The 16,118-nt window shown below is 41.1% G+C and overlaps 1 protein-coding gene across 2 annotated transcripts in view; it reads right to left on the reverse strand.

The window, feature by feature from the left end:
- Window positions 1-16,118, reverse strand: part of ATXN7 (ataxin 7) — an 86,714-nt gene that overhangs the window by 20,097 nt on the left and 50,499 nt on the right. The gene's annotated exons all lie outside the window — the stretch shown is intronic.

A 16,118-nucleotide genomic window follows, 5' to 3' on the forward strand; every position in this document is an offset into this window, starting at 1 on the left:
ATCCTTACATTACTTTACCCCAATTAAATGCATAGACATGGGAACATTAGTATTTAGTATCTGTGGTTTAGGATTTAGTATTAATTTCTAAGTTTTACCCAATTTTTAGGCATTAGCAAGTTTCGAAGGATAAAAAAATATCATTGCTACTTATTTCATTATCACTGATCAATCAAAATTGGCATTAAACAACTGTTTTCATGTGTAAAAACACTGACCACGTTAAACTTTACACTAATTAAAAATTTACTGCAGCAAAATCCTAGGGAAATCACTAATACAGTCAAATGAGGGCACAGGCCTACTGTGCCTGCACAATAGTGTCTTTCAAATTAAATATTACCAGCCTTTTCACACTTCCTTTTGAAAGAATGGAGCAATGCTGTGATTAGGATGTGCTAACTAAAATGTTTGTGCAGTTTAACCTTTTAAATGAAAAACATGACTGCACTTTACATATGCAGGCTGTGCCTGCGTTTCCCATTTCCTCCGGAGCCCAGCCCCTCCTGCCCACAGCCAGCCATCCGCAGAGTGTAACACCAGTGTGTTTGCCCTCTGATTTACAAATTACACGGGCGAGCACGCCCAGGAAAACAAGCTAAAATGAACACACTCTTACTAGTTTATTTAATTAACATTTTGATTAACAGCTGCCAATTTATCTAAGCGGCTGACGGGACTGCAATCGGCTGTCTAATGTTTGATTGCTATTTTTTTTTTCTCTTGCCAGTCTCCCCATCTGAGCTGTGTGGCACTGCCTCTGCCCGGCCTGCAGCCCTGAGGATCAGAGCTCCGGGGTTTGTCCCTGTCCGCGGCCAGCTCGCTGCCCGCCCGCTTTTGGAGCCGTGCCAGACGGCTCCGGTGACATTTCAGAAGGGCTCACGGGGCCGCTTGCAGTGTTTAATCCCTCGCTGTGGGATTTTCCACGCCGTGCACAGAGCTCGCCGAGGCCCGCGGCTCCGCAGGCAGCGCCGCCGGCCGCAGCCGGGCTGGCCACGGGAGCTCCGGGCCGGCCTCGGGCACCCCCAGGCCACGGGAGCTCCGGGCCGGCCTCGGGCACCCCCAGGCCACGGGAGCTCCGGGCTGGCCTCGGGCACCCCGCGGCCGCCAGTGCCCCCCAGACCTCTGCCCACCCCCGGCTTCACCCCAAACTTGTTGCCAGCCGCTCTGGGGGTGGCTCCGGCGCTGGTCAGACACAGCCAGGCCCAGGCTCTGTGCATGCTCCTGTGATTCCCACCGAGAGCAGCCAGGCCTTGCCAGCGGCTCCAGGACAATTTCTCCAGAAACGTGCCTGTCACCAGCCACCCCACCGCGGGTAACACGGCCCAGCCTGGGGACACACGGAGCTGCAGCTCCCTGGGGTATCCCTGCTCCGAGGGACACAGTCCCTGCACCCTGGCAGAGACTCCTGCTGTGCTGTTCCAGCAGCAAATTTCACTATTTACTGGCCTGAACTTCCAGATGGGTCTCCATGTCCCAAGTCTCCATGCTCTGAGGTCTGACTGTCAAGGTCTGATTTCCACCCAAGCCAGGACATGGACAGTAAAATCTAATTTTTACCAAATGATTAATTTCTGGACCATTTCCTAAGAAATCACTTATAAAAATTACAGCATATCTGCTGACAAAAGGAATAGGGAAAACCAGTTTGTGGCTTTTGCTCTTATTTTAAGTAACCATAATCAAAGCTGAAATTTTTGGTCTTCCCTCACTTATCAAATTACACACAAATTCATTTTTAAAACCAGGCAAATTACTTTTTCACTAAAATAAGAAGTTTGCCAAGAAGAGAGGCAGCTGGCTTGTACAACACCTTTGTGTATTAGCATCAGTGTGTTATAACACTACTTTTCATCATTAAGAAGGTTTAAACAGAAGAAGGGAGTACCATTTCAGCAGACCGGGCTTTGTTATGGTTGGGGTTTTTTTTCTTTATTTAAAGAAACTTGCAGAAACCTGGAGGTTACTACTCCTATTACCAAGCTTAGAAATTAATACTAAATCCTAAACCACAGATACTAAATGCTAACATTCCCATGTTTATGCACTCAGAATACTAGACAACAACCAGCTCCTCTATGGCTACCAATTTCAAGAAGTTGACAGTTCATGTCACCTACCCATTAATTGTTAATGACAACAGAGAAATACATAGACACTTCCTTGGATTATGCTGTTTTTAAAACACTACTCCTTCCACCACTAAAATTAGTACCAGAGGGATGTATGTTTTTAAAGGATTTGTTTCTACCATACACCCTTCTACTTCACACCCATAATTAAAACTGGATAAGTCCCCAACAGATTTTAGTGGTTCACAAAATTCTTGACTTCAAAATACTATGTGGGGAACCAGCACTGATGTATTTGTTAGAAACTAGGATTTTTACTCTTTGATTTGACTCATTCTTATTTTAGGGACAAGAGGGCAAGTAAGATTTATTTTGTTGCTTGTTCCACAAATAAACTGACCAAGATCAGGCAATGTAATTCCCACATGGAACAATGCAGAAAGCTGTCTTCCTTCTGGGTAACAGTGAGGACAAAGAACCCAACTGCTAAGAAACCCCAGCAGCTGGGCATCAAGGCAGGAGCTGGAATGGAAGGGAGAGGCATAACGGGACACTCACACAGGGAGAGAGCAGCCTGGGCCCATGGGAAGGCACACAATGGCACAGAGAATACAATGGGATTTTTTGCCTGCCTATGTTATAGCAGGAGGATATATGCCAACTGCCTCAATCCAGGCATTTTTACGTACTATTTTCCAATGTCTAAAGGCTTCTGAGTAACACTAAGCAGTAAATATTCACAAGGTTTCACCTTGAGATGGATTGTGCGTGTGGCACAGTGAAATTATGTGCTGCCAGCGTACTGTGACAAATGCAAAAGTAATTTTACTTAACATAGTAAAAGCAACCCATTATGTAAGGCAATGAAATTAGTAAGTTCTTTTCCTGGTACTAAATATTGCAAGAGGTTTTATTTTCTATCAACAATACTTGAAGCCATTGAAAAAAAATCTCCTAAACATCAACAACATTAGATTCAATATAAACACTCATACCATCAGTTAATACCTGAGTTCAGAAGGCTAAAATGAGCCCTGCAAGCTGTGATAATGCACTGTGCAGATCCATACACAAAGAACACCCACCTGCACACGCCGCTCGCTCCCAGGGAACGAGGCTGCAGAAAGGAGACTCCTGCTCTGGCATCAGGACAGTGCAGGAGGGAGAGAAGCAGTTTGATATCAATCACTGCAGAGAACCCAATTTCCAGGTCTTTGGAGTTACACGATCACCCAAGAAGGACAACTTGAACTGTGCCAAAACCATTGCAATGGAAGAAAGTTTGCTTCCTACCACTCCAGAAAGAACAGCATCAACCTCCTCCTTTTTTTTTTATTTTCTCACTGAACACATGAAACACAAAAAGGTATTTATATAATTTGTGATGCTATCACTACACACACACATACAGTAGCTCCCTTTTATGAATGAGTACTGCAGAATGTCAAGGAACTGAAAACAAACAAACAAGAATAAAACTGGGGGAGTGGAGAGAATCCAGAAGTTGAAGTATCCTGTGCATTTTGCATTGCCAGGAAAAGTGATTTTAAGAATAAAAATATTCCAGCCAATCTTTTACTTGCATTACATTACTTGTCTGGTTTTGTAAACTGAGATAAATGCAGGTCTATCATATCTCCTTCCACTTGTCTACATTACAGTGTTCTGTATGTCAAAATTAGGCTGATTGAAGTAAAATTGAAGAGCTGGATTTGAGATAGTGCCCTCCCACCCCCTGCTGGGAGATGTTCTGAAGATACTGGTGTTTATCATTAACAATAGAAGCAGCATTCAGACAGCAAAGGTAGGACTTCTTGGTACTGTTACAGAAGGAAAGCAGGAAGATCTTTGCTGGCTGGACACCATGAGCACATTCCAGCCCAGTAGTGCACATGTCTTATTAAACTGGCCAGCAAAAAAAAAAAAAAAAAAGAAAAAAAAAGGTAAAACACGACATGAAACCTGAAGCTCTGTCTGTGCACAGAACAGGAGGTGCTGCAATGGCAGAGTGATGGCAAAACACACAGGACAAAGCCACAGACAACCAGGCTTCACTGTCTTCACCACATATTAAGACTCACTTATCCTTTCTCAAAATTCAGCAAACTCAGGCACTGGTTTCACAACCACTTTAAACTGGCTGGTGCGAGCTAATACTGCCACAGGCAAAAAGCATTCCTGCCCTCTCCCCAGCCCTGACCACTCAGTCTGAGCCTCTGCACCATCTGCTCTGTCCACAACAAAGAGCAGAGCCATCCGCTCAAAGGCCTGACAGTGTCACAGACCAAATGCCTGCCTGTGCCAAAGCTGGCAGTGAACTGAGCGAGGACTAGCGAGAATTAAACTGTGACTTGATCCCAGGGAGAGGGCTGCAGGCGCAAGAACTGGGCACAAAAACCAACTGGGTTGGTTGTGAGCTGCAGTAATGATAACTTTGCCAGTTCCTAGAAGCGTTGAGGGGTACATAGAAAAAAATCAGACTCCCAAGGAATTTCATCTGATTGATATCAACAGTGCATAAGCTGGGCTTGCTTACACTGCAGCCTGCTTATGTTTACATTTAGTACTGTCTAAGATGATTTTGTTGTAAATATTTTGCTTTAAAGAGATTGTTTGGTTACTGGCTACTATTATTATTCTTCCTGGAAGGAAGAGAATTATGGGCTTTGAGCCAACATCAAACATCTTAAAGTTGATCAATTGAGGACTCCAGCATCGTTACTTGGAAAATCAACTTTGCTGCTGTGGGGGGGTGCATGGAAAGAACCCTTTGATTTGCTACATGACACCACACAGTCAGCCTTAGCAAAAGAGCAGCAAAATCACAAAAAAAGTAATGCTACTGCCTTGTATTTGGAAAAGAGGGCTCTGAAGTACCAGCATGAATTAAATTCCCAGAACCTCCAGAACCACAAGGCAATGGATTTTGAAATCGTGGATCTTTTTCACTAGCAGCTGGAGTGTTTTACATACTGCAGAACAAAACAAATATACTGGGCAAGATTACTGTTTTTGATGTTTTCTTTTCCAAGTGAGCAAGCTTAGAAGTTCCTCAGGTTTCAGAAAACTGGAGTGAGTCCAAAATAAAATAGATGACTGAGTACAGAGGAACAACTTGACAGGCTTGTTGGTGCACAATCAAGTGACAGCATTTTATGCCTTAGTATCAACTCCACTTACACAACATGCTTGTTTACACCAGAAAAACAAAATATAACTGCTACTCATGCAGCACATGTGCACACATAGAATAAAGGTTTCTAGACACAATTATGTCATTTCCAGGGACTAAAATTAGGAAAGGACATCGAGTCCATTAGATTTCAAGTGAACAGCCACAGCTATTGTGAATCTCTGCCACCTGGACAACTGGGACGGGGCAGAGGAAATAGCAAACAGTCCAGGAGCTCTGCAGGGCTTTCACCACATCCTAACTATCTGCCAACTCCAGCCTTCCTAGATATGTTCTTGTAATCACAGAAAAAGAAGATAAGTATGGCCCTAAAGGTCAGTGCCCATCCTCAGTCTGAGTAGAGACGAATCCTACAGAGATACAAACTTGGCACTGACCAGTTCCTACATGTCCTTCTCAGTCTGTGGCAAGCAAGATGTGAGCATCAAGCCTTGCAATACCACACACATGTATAAGTTCATATAATTTCTATGGCTATTAAAGCAGTCCCAGGTATTTTTAGAAGCTAGTTGGTGGATTGCTTCGTGACCCACAGAATGACCTTTGGTCAAATAGTACATGTCACTGTGATGGGAGGGGACTGAACTGTGGCAGTTTTAAAACCTTTCCTCTGACCTTAGAGGACAGGAGAGAGCCAGTGTGGCATCTTTCCAGGCATATACATGGTTACATGTGGCTTGTCAGAGGCTGCAAGCCAAAATGAAAATGAAGAAAATGAGTGCTAGCTAGTCCCATGCCAATGATGAGCACAGCCAGAGCTTTTTCAGAGTACTATAGGGCTTCTCATTATACTCTAGAAAAGTGAAGGAAGTAAAAACAATTTACTTCATGAAGCCCACCCTAATACAGTAGAAAACCAAAATGCTTAAGAACTCAGGTGACAACTTCAGCCATGCAGTAACAAAAGAAACACAGCCAATTTTCCTCTTAGCAAGAAGAGCCATGAATTCCATGTGAGTACCATATGTACCATCACACAGTGATGAACAGCTCTTAAAACTCCCAGTGTACATCACATCAACCCAGCTCTACAGATAATCTACAAACGTCAGAAAGTTTTAGGCTCAAAGGTGGAAGGGTGCCCTGAAAGGGGAACAAACACCTTCTACCTAATGCACAGAATTCACCACAATGCTCCACAGAAACCAGGGCTTTTCCAAGAGCCAGACATGACAAACAGGTTCTTTGCAACCAGCAGGGTCAGACACGGAGGACACAGCACAAAACCACTCCTGGCCTGGCAGAGGGAGAAAATCCTGTGCGGTGAAAACGTGGGAAGGTGATCTGGCTAAAAGAAAACACTTCCTTTTGGAAAGCTATTTCACATAGAATTGTGAATTAAAGGTTTTGTGACAATCTTGCCAAACAACAAGGAAAAACTCAGTTATGTAGGAACTGCTTCAACCCTGCAGGAGCCTGGTCTAATTGCATCCTTTACAAAGCAGTGCAGAGGGAGAGTGTCATACCAACCTGGGCAACTTGTTATCAGGGAAGAGAGAACAGAAAATAGGACAAGAATCTCTTGACAGTGGTCCTTCTTTCTCTAATGCAACTTGGTGAAACAAAACAGGATTGCTGCCTTTGTGGCCAGCAGCACTCTGACACAGCAGAACTTGCATAAGGCACAAATGTTTTTCGTATATTTTTTGGTATTGTTGAAAAGATTAACCTGCTTCCCAGCTGCACAATAACTGCTGGAATATATACACAAATTAGAGTAAAAATAATTATTTTCTATACAAACACTACATTACATATTTGTTTCATCAATAGGAGATAATAAGGTTTGGAAGTATTTTGGCTGCTACTGCCTGAGGTAACTAATGATGGCCTATTAGACAATAATATTATCACAAACTTACATAAAATTACATAAAATATTTATCTATTCCTGTTTATTTTCTACATTTAAAAAAGATTTAAATTTTCTACATTTAAAAAAGTTTTTAATTGATCTATACTGTTACGGAGCTCTCACAGAGTTGGATAATGCAAGAGCTAATCAAAGACTGCTACTGAAAAGCTGTTTGAATATTTGTTACAGGTAGACACGACACACCACTTAGAAATCTGAATTGCCTTCCAGGCCATTTACATTATTTGGATATAATTATTTAGTGTTTAACTGAATTAAGCCTAATGAGAAGCTTAAAAAGGTGGCCTTAATTGTATTATTTTGAAAGTCAATTTCACCCTGCAGTTATTTATTAACTTTAAAAAAAGCCATGTGGTTATTGATTGCTCTTCATCAATAAACTTACAGGTTTCATTGTATAGAAAGCATTATACACTCCCTCTTCTGGTTATATCTTAAAAACACAGTTTCTGGACTTAAAGTGTATCATATGTTAGTTTTTAAGTGTATCATATTGCTTGGAAGAAAAAAACCCTCAAGGAAGTACCACGTTTCTTTTTAAAAAGTCAGCAAACTGGTGATCAAAAGCAAATAAATAACAGGTGAAAACTACTTGACATAATGCCCAACTAAAGTAAATAGCAGATACTTTTTAGCTGTGTCTAAAACCAAAATGTTATAGATTTCTTTTAATTTGGTAAGAAAAATATTGTCCCAAGTCTTTCTGAAAGCTTGACTCGTGCCTAATGCCTGGTTACCATTCAGTGCACTATTGCTGTAGGTGAGAATGTAGATTTTAAAATCCTGCCTATTTTTCCAGAGGTGGCGGTTGAAGTTCCTGCAAAACATTGTTTTTATGTTGGTCCAGCAGGGATAACTTTTTTCTACCTAGTACACTACACCTCATCTTCCCTGGGGGGGCATTCTTCTAATAGCAAAAGCTGCTGAAGGCTACACATACATCCAACTGTCTAAAAAATACTATTCACAGTATGGAAAATGAGAATTGTGGAATAACATTAAGAAGTCCAATCAGAAACAGTAAAAGCAATGCAAAAGAAGCTAAAAGATGAACTAAGTGCACACACATGCATGTATCCATGTCTTCCCTTGATGCTCAGTGCCTGATAAAGCCAGGAGATGTGTCTCAAGAAGGACACATTCTTGTGGCCCTCACCCCCCACCAAAATGTGCAAAATCCAAGAACAATCACAGCATTACACAAACCACATTAATAGTATTGCTGCCAAAACGTTGAGAGAGGAAAAACTTGTGAAAAAGCTTTTGTTTGTTTTGCCCTGTTTAGCCTCTCCTCCTTTCTACCACTTTTACCCCTTGTTACAGAGTAATAAAACCACCACTGTACCTACTTCATTCTCCCTTTTCTAAGGTAATTTTGTCCTACCTTCCTTATTTATCTTCCTCCTTATTGTCTTCATCTCTTTCTTGTTACATGTATTTTACTCAAGTTCTTTGTTTTACATTTCCCTTTTTAAGCTATTCCCCAGTGTCCTCTCTTTCCCCTCCTCGGACACACACAGACTGCAAACCACTTAATTCCAGCTGTGCTGAGGCAGCCCTGCCAAAAGCTGGGCACCACTGCCCCAGGCAGGCACTGCAGAGCCAGCTGTACTGGGTGCACTGGTACCTTCACAAGAAGCAATGTAAATGATGGTTACTGATGGGATTTCCTATCTGTCCTATGAAGTTGTGCTTGCAGAGAAAAAGAGACCATCCCAACACAGCAGTTGTTCAAGAGTCAGATGCTGGGATGAGAGGGTACGGTCTGTTCAACTGGAAACTATGTACTTCCATTGGGGGGGGGAAAGGCAGAAAACCAACCAAAAATTATTTTCTTCATGACAGTTCAATACTCAAAACAATTTTACAAGCTTCCCAGAATACTCCTCCCTGGAATCACAAAATGCTGTGGTATTCACTGAGGTTTGCAGTTCTTGGAATAATCTACACAGTTCATGAGAACGCACTTCTCCCCAAAAAACAAATGAGAAAGTCCTTATAAATAATTCATCTGCATGTGGTTAGCTTTTGAAATTAAACTACTACTAACCCCACCCTCCAACACCAAGTTTGTATCTCCATGGCTCTGACACATTCCCATCTCTCCAGAATAGCAGAAATTAGTCTTTTTTTTTTTACTTCTACTTAGGCTTCTTCCGCCTCCCCAGCTCTTACACAGGTTGCAGCTCCGTTCTCCTGCACCCAGCTTAGGGCAGTGTGCCAGAGCCTGCGTGCCCATGGCCTGCCCTCAGCGTGTGCCACCTCCCCTGGCTGAGCTCCAGCCTGAAGGAGTGGCTTAGGTGGTAGAAAGAACCCTTTTAGCTGAGAAGGAAACCTTCCAAGGATGTGGATCACGTAAGCTGATGCAGAGCGGCCTTCCCTGACCCTGCAGAAAGTCAGGAATGATGGCTGGGAGAGCTGTGTCCTGCTCGTGACATTTCCTCTCACAAAATGAGTTCTGAGTGATCAAACTCAGCCTTGATTCTAGATCAGTTAAGTCCTCTCATTGTCATTTTTTTGTCACTAAACCAGTCATTTTTAATTGTAGACCTGATGCAACTATCCCACCTGGCTACCTTCAAAGTGAAGCTGTAGTCATATACACTCAATAACAACTTTTTATTGGAATTACTTGTTCTCTTTGGATCTTATTCCAATCTATTGATCAACATGCTTTCTCCCCCTTGCTGAACTAGTGTTTCTGTGATAGTGAACATGGCACTGCTTCTTCTTTTCCCACCAAAATAAATAATTGTTTTTCTTTCTTTCCACTTGTTCTTCCCCATCACCATTTGTTTTGAAAAGAGAGCAGTCAGTCCCAGTGCCCAAACAAATACCCAGCAAGGAGATCACTATAAAGGAGCAGGGTTCTCATGAAACCCTTGCATAATTTTGTATGTTAGACTAGTTTTAAGTATTTTAACATTTCAGTAGGAATAGAAAAACTATACTCTCTCTTCAGCCAATATTAACCAAAAAGGATTTTTGCATCTAGATCTGCTATGGCAAAACAGCATAAAATTAATTTCACATTAACCAAAGGTAAGATGAGCCTAAAGCACATCAAGCACTTGAAGTTTGTAGTATTTTAGCACACACAGTGCTGTCGAGAGAATAACATAACTTACATGGTAAGCAGTGAACTGAATAATCAGTATCTCCTAAATCTGAAGCTGAACGTCACCTTTTTTCTTAGCTGATACTTAAAAATAGCTTTATATCTTCAACCAGAGCTTGACAAACTCATGTACCCACAAAAAAGGAGGAAGTTGTACTAGAAAACTGCCATCAATTTCTCCAACAGACTCCCTGTGCTTTCAGGCAATAAACGAAGACCACAGCCATTCTGTGTACAAAAATAATCTTCTGCATGTGAACAGTGTGTGATGATACAAGTAACCACAGAACCGAACTCCACCACTCTGTAAAATCTGCATGTCACATTTGGTATTCAGCTAATGGCTTGGGGGTGCACATTTCAAAGCTCAAAGTATATTTACCGAGTTTCTTTCCACATTATTATAATTTCTTATTTAATTATGCATTATTTAAAAATGACTAAATAGCCAGCTAAAACTTTTCCTTCTGAAACAAATCCTGTGCTGACCTCTGAGCACATTCCCTGCTATATGCCAAGATGATTCTTGCAAAAGCTACAGAATTTCACAAATTTCTACTAAGAAATTAAGCTAGTTGTTGCTGGACTCACAGATTAAGATCCAGCTGCTGGAACTTGGACTGTGTGGAGGACTGTGCATTTAAACAGAAGCTGCCAATGATAATTTGTTAAAACTATACATTAACTGGAGCAATAATATGCCAAATGCCACCTGTGCATGTTTGGCAATATGCTTAGCAGATTGCTCCAGCACAGCTGTGACATACCACAAAATATTCAGGTTTATTTTGGCTGTTACACTTCTACAGAAGATCACTGATACCCAAGAAAATTCTTATGATTTATAAAAAACCTTTTCACACTGCTTTAAAAAGACTTTAGCGAACAGTGGACATTAATTACTGAAACAAATTGCTTGCTGCCAAAAGTATGCAGGCCACAATGAAGACTTATCCCTCCAAAATGAGGATGAGCTCAAGCAATCTCCCATGAGAAAAAAAACCACACACTCAAAAAAAATATCCCCAACCAACCCAAAAACCAAGCAACAACAACCCAGTCCTCAGGTCCAATGGCTTTGGAACAAGATTCAGTACATTCCTTTCTTTTCTTATCAGCTTCAAACGCTGCCTTGTACAGACACTTTGACTTTGTAATCCATGAATTCATGCTAAACATACTCTCTTATTCTACTCTAAACAAGCAATACATGCACAACAATTTAAAAACATTAAATATTGACAGCTTTTTCAGAACAATTAGCTGCTGCCAAATTTAACAAAAATACAGTAGGTCAAATTTATACTCAATTCATGGTGTGAGAAGAACCCCAACATGTAACACTGCAGGGACTGTAATACTTAATTTAAGTATGATACACATCCAAAATACATCAGCACACCAACAGAGATAGTTAACAGATCATTTTTCTCAATTAAAATCACAAGTATCACATGTCCTCTCTGAATCCAGGCACTTAACACCAACACAAAAAAAAAATCCTTTAGGACTCTCAAAGTGGAGACCAATAAATGAAAGGTGGGTGTGGGCCCTGGCTGAGGGAGGAAGGGCCTCGGTTACACAATCAGAAGGAGAATCATAAAAGGCAACAGACTCAGAGGATGGTCCCAAGTAACCAGCAAACATCTCTTTCTCTGCTGCCAGGATCTGCCCTCCAAGTAAAAGGTTGTGTGATGCTCTATTCCAATTCCACAACTTCCTAGAAACCACAACAGATGATGGGCATATCTGTACAGTAACCCTGCTTCTGATTCATACACTTCAGGTTTAAACCTGCACTGATTGGAAACCAAAATGTTTAAGCAATTCCCCATCAGCTTTCAGGACAGCAGCAGCAGGCAAAGCTCCCAGTTGTTGCTCACCTTTGCCACTGTGCCAAACCCATGGAAGTTAATCAAAACACTTGGCATAGCTTTTTAATGACTCAACAGCCCAACACACTATCATCATCTCTTTCCAACATGTACTGTATTCACGGTTTTCACAATCACTACATGAGTCACGGGCACTCTCAGTGTAAGTTTTACAGGTAGCCTTCATTATTACTGCTGAGAGTTTAACCCTACTTTGTATTCATGGAAACTAAGACACAGAGAGGGAAAAAAACCTCTGGGGAAAAAAAAAAGAGGCAAAGTTAGAAGGAAGAAACCCCACACATGTCTATGCTGATGCTACTTTCACACTGCTGAGCTCTCTCCTAGCCACAGAGCAGCCCAGCCAGGGCAGAGAAGCAGCTCTCATTAGCCAGGAGGCTGATAACCACAGGGAGATGAGATAAACCCGTGGAACAGCTGAAATGCCAACAAAAGGTCACACAGCCTGAAAACCACGGCACTTCAGGGCTTCCACGAACAACCTGAAATAACTGTCACAATGGCTTCCTCAAAGAGCAGCCTTTGGGTGCAGGACAAGAACTGTATCTACCATGTCTTGGGGGAGGAAAGAACGGAAATCAAAGGGAGACAGGCACATCCCGCTGTCCTGAGGAGTGTGACAGCTGGCACACCATCATCCAGGGTGTAAGAAATACTCCTGGAGAAAAACACTTTCTGGGAATAGGTCATCAAGATAAGTGATCCCAGGTGCTTCACCCACAAGACTCAGTGCCTGAACATTTTATCTTTTTTCCATCTTTCACCTCTGAACTGATCTTGACTCATCTAAGGAAGATGCTGATACCATGAAAGTGCAGCCATTCACAAAGCAACAGCAGGAACAGGAGCAATAAAAGGGCTGCAATCACTTGCCTGGCCCCCCCCAATGAAAACAGCTGTGATCTGACAGAACAGAGGATTTGCCTTGAAACAACTTTGCCTTGGCTGGCTTGCTCCTGCCCCACCATGTCCCCAGCAGTGCTGCCACCCTAAGCCAAGGGCTAAAGCCATTGGACTGCACTGCCAGTTACTGTACACAGGCTGGAAGGAACACCACAAGCTGACTTCAGATATCTCATTATATTGGATTGCTCTTAAAAACAAACCTGCATGTGGTGCTATGCATACCAGCTTTACAAATCAAGCATAGTACACATATCAACACCACTGAATAAATTATTAAAATGGAAATTCATAGCCCAGACATATGCTTGGATTGCCTAAACAAGTAGAATTTTATTTTACATTAGTATCTCTTCTAGTCAAATGCATGAAATAGAAAAGAATCAGTTAGATAAACAAATCTGGCATTTGTATCAATAAAGTATTTTACTAAAAAGGTTATATATTCTAATTAATAAGAATATTAACATTTAAATTATTTCTGACTACTTATGGTCCAGAGAAAAAAGCCAGCATATGTCCTGCAAAGCACTTTCAGCCTACCTAGTTAAGTAGTTTATCACAAATATGCTTTGGAAGAAATTAATTAGCTCATTAGGTTTAACTAATAGTTTGTTTAGCTTTCCTCTGACAAAAGCGACATTTTAACAGATCATATTCTGCTACTTCAGAAAACAAAATTTCACATGACAAATTTCAAAGAACACCAAGTACAGCAACACACACCACCAGGAGCTATAGAATATTTTAACAGATTAATACTTCTCTGGCAACAATTAAAAATAAAAGATCCTAAGAACATAACAGAAAGATACATTGATGGACTGCAACTTTTCAGAATTTTTCAATTCCTGAAATCATACCATCAATAAAAAATTTAATTCAGGGTGAACTGACTGTGGTGAATCCAAAGAGTGCTTTACCTTCTTGTTATCATGATAACACACTTTTTGTTTTAAAATAACCATGTTTTAAGGACTTCAGCAATTTCCTTCTCCTGAGCTATACTGTTTAAAAAAAATAGATCATTGTCTGGTAATCAATCACCTGCCATATTTATCAGCCTTCATATTTAATTTTCTAAATTAAGGGACAGCTGTGAAATGATTTAAAAAATGGGAAGGCTGATAGAAGGCTTTGAGAACTAGTGTTACACAAAATCACCAAGTCAGCCTTCTTACCTTTCCGAGGCTATTAGATTGGCAAACTAAGGTCCCTTAATGACATTCACCCCACCCAAGCCTGTTTTTCTCATCAGAATGACCCCGCCTGTTTCCTCTGCACGCCACAGCCCACGCCAAGACTCTTCATTGTTCAGAACAAGCTTAAGAAACACTAAGAATAACCTCATCATTTCTATCCACTCCTTCTACACTTCACCTGAAGTATGAATCTGCCACTGATGTAAGGCTTGTATTAGAGAAATTTTCCCATTTAGGGACCACACTTCTATAAAATGATACAGAATGGAAACATTATGTTAGTATTTATTATGACTTTTAAAATTACTTTCCATACCTTCATTTTGCATTTCCCTGTTCACTCTTTGCCTCTTAAATTGCAAACAGTGCTTACAGAAGAGCTGGAATTAACTTCACATAACAAGTCTAACAGCAGTCCAAGCAGCATTACAAGATGCCATGTTTCCATGTCCATGCTCAAGACACAATGCTGCACTTTTTCAGCTCCTGAGCCGCTTCTGCCACCTGTCCACAGGGACAAACACAATGCTGCTTCCTACCAGACACCTGCTTGTCAGACAGTGTTTGGAAATCACCTGCTCATTTCATAAAGACAAACTTAAGTGTCTGCAGCTACCCACAGCTCTCTGTCACTACAATATTACTGACCTCAAGATGGAATATTCAATATGCCATCCCTCAGAACTTGGTATCATCCAGTCCTCCCCCATAAATTTATTTTTATCCATCAGAATTGGTTTAATATGATATTTTAGAAGGAGTTATTGGACATCTCAAGTTGATATACAGTGACACGTGAGGAATCTCACTGGCAAGGGGTAGACTCATTCTTGGTTAGTGGAAAGGCTTACAGCAACCAGAACAAGAAAAGCAAGAAAAGATGGCCTTCTCTTCTTCTGGCTCCCAACAGCTCTGGAGACTTATATCCACAAAACCATGGGTTTAAAAAAAATTATTAGTACAGCTATCCACAGAATAACAAGCAAACTATTGAGAATTATAACACAAAACCTATTCAGGTTATTTTCTGAGTCACGCTGTGTGACACAACTGCAGGATCCAGCAGCAAGGGTAGGGCTCTATAATCCATAAGGCAATATAACAAAAAGCCACGTTAGAGGGAGAAAGGATAAGAAATTCACCCTCTGCACAGTCAAGAAAGGCCCTTCTCCAGTCTCGAGGAAGCAAAGTCACCTTTTCTTGCCAAAGCATTGGATTATTTAAGGTGCACAAAAGGTTATCCCTTTTTCTCAACTCTAGAAGAGGTTCCCTGCCCATACCCAGCTTATATCCTATAAACACCAAGCCAACCAGTATGGGCACTGGCCTAGAGAAAAGAGAGTGTACAAATACATGCACACACGGGGAGGAAGGATTAGTTCAGAAGATGTTCTGTCCATCATGTTTATTAGGAGTTGATCAGAAAACACCTCATGAATTTCTTAAGAAACAAAAAGCTGGATTCTAAAAACCCTCTTATCCAAATATTTGCATTAAATTGTTTGAGGTTAATTTCTAGTCTTGAGAGGAGCATGGAAAAGCAGAACTGCCAACCACCCCCAGTCAGGCTTGGAGGAAGTAAGCAAGCATTTGAACTGGCACAGCACTTCACATTTTCTCAGTCCTCTCTAAACACTGGCCAACCAACACAACAAGAGCTTCCTTATATAGTTTATATACAAAACCACTGGACCAGTAAAACAAATACAAATTGATAATTCTGAAAATAAATAAATAAGCTTACTGGCTATTGGAAGCTTACTACATTTTATAAATTTTGCTGTAAGTTTAGCTTTCATTTCTAGTTCACACTGTACCAGAACCCATGTAAAAATAATCTGTATAAATACACAAAGAGA

The sequence above is a fragment of the Molothrus aeneus genome, chromosome 12, assembly GCF_037042795.1.
Source record: "Molothrus aeneus isolate 106 chromosome 12, BPBGC_Maene_1.0, whole genome shotgun sequence".
In the NCBI taxonomy this organism is placed as follows: domain Eukaryota; kingdom Metazoa; phylum Chordata; class Aves; order Passeriformes; family Icteridae; genus Molothrus; species Molothrus aeneus.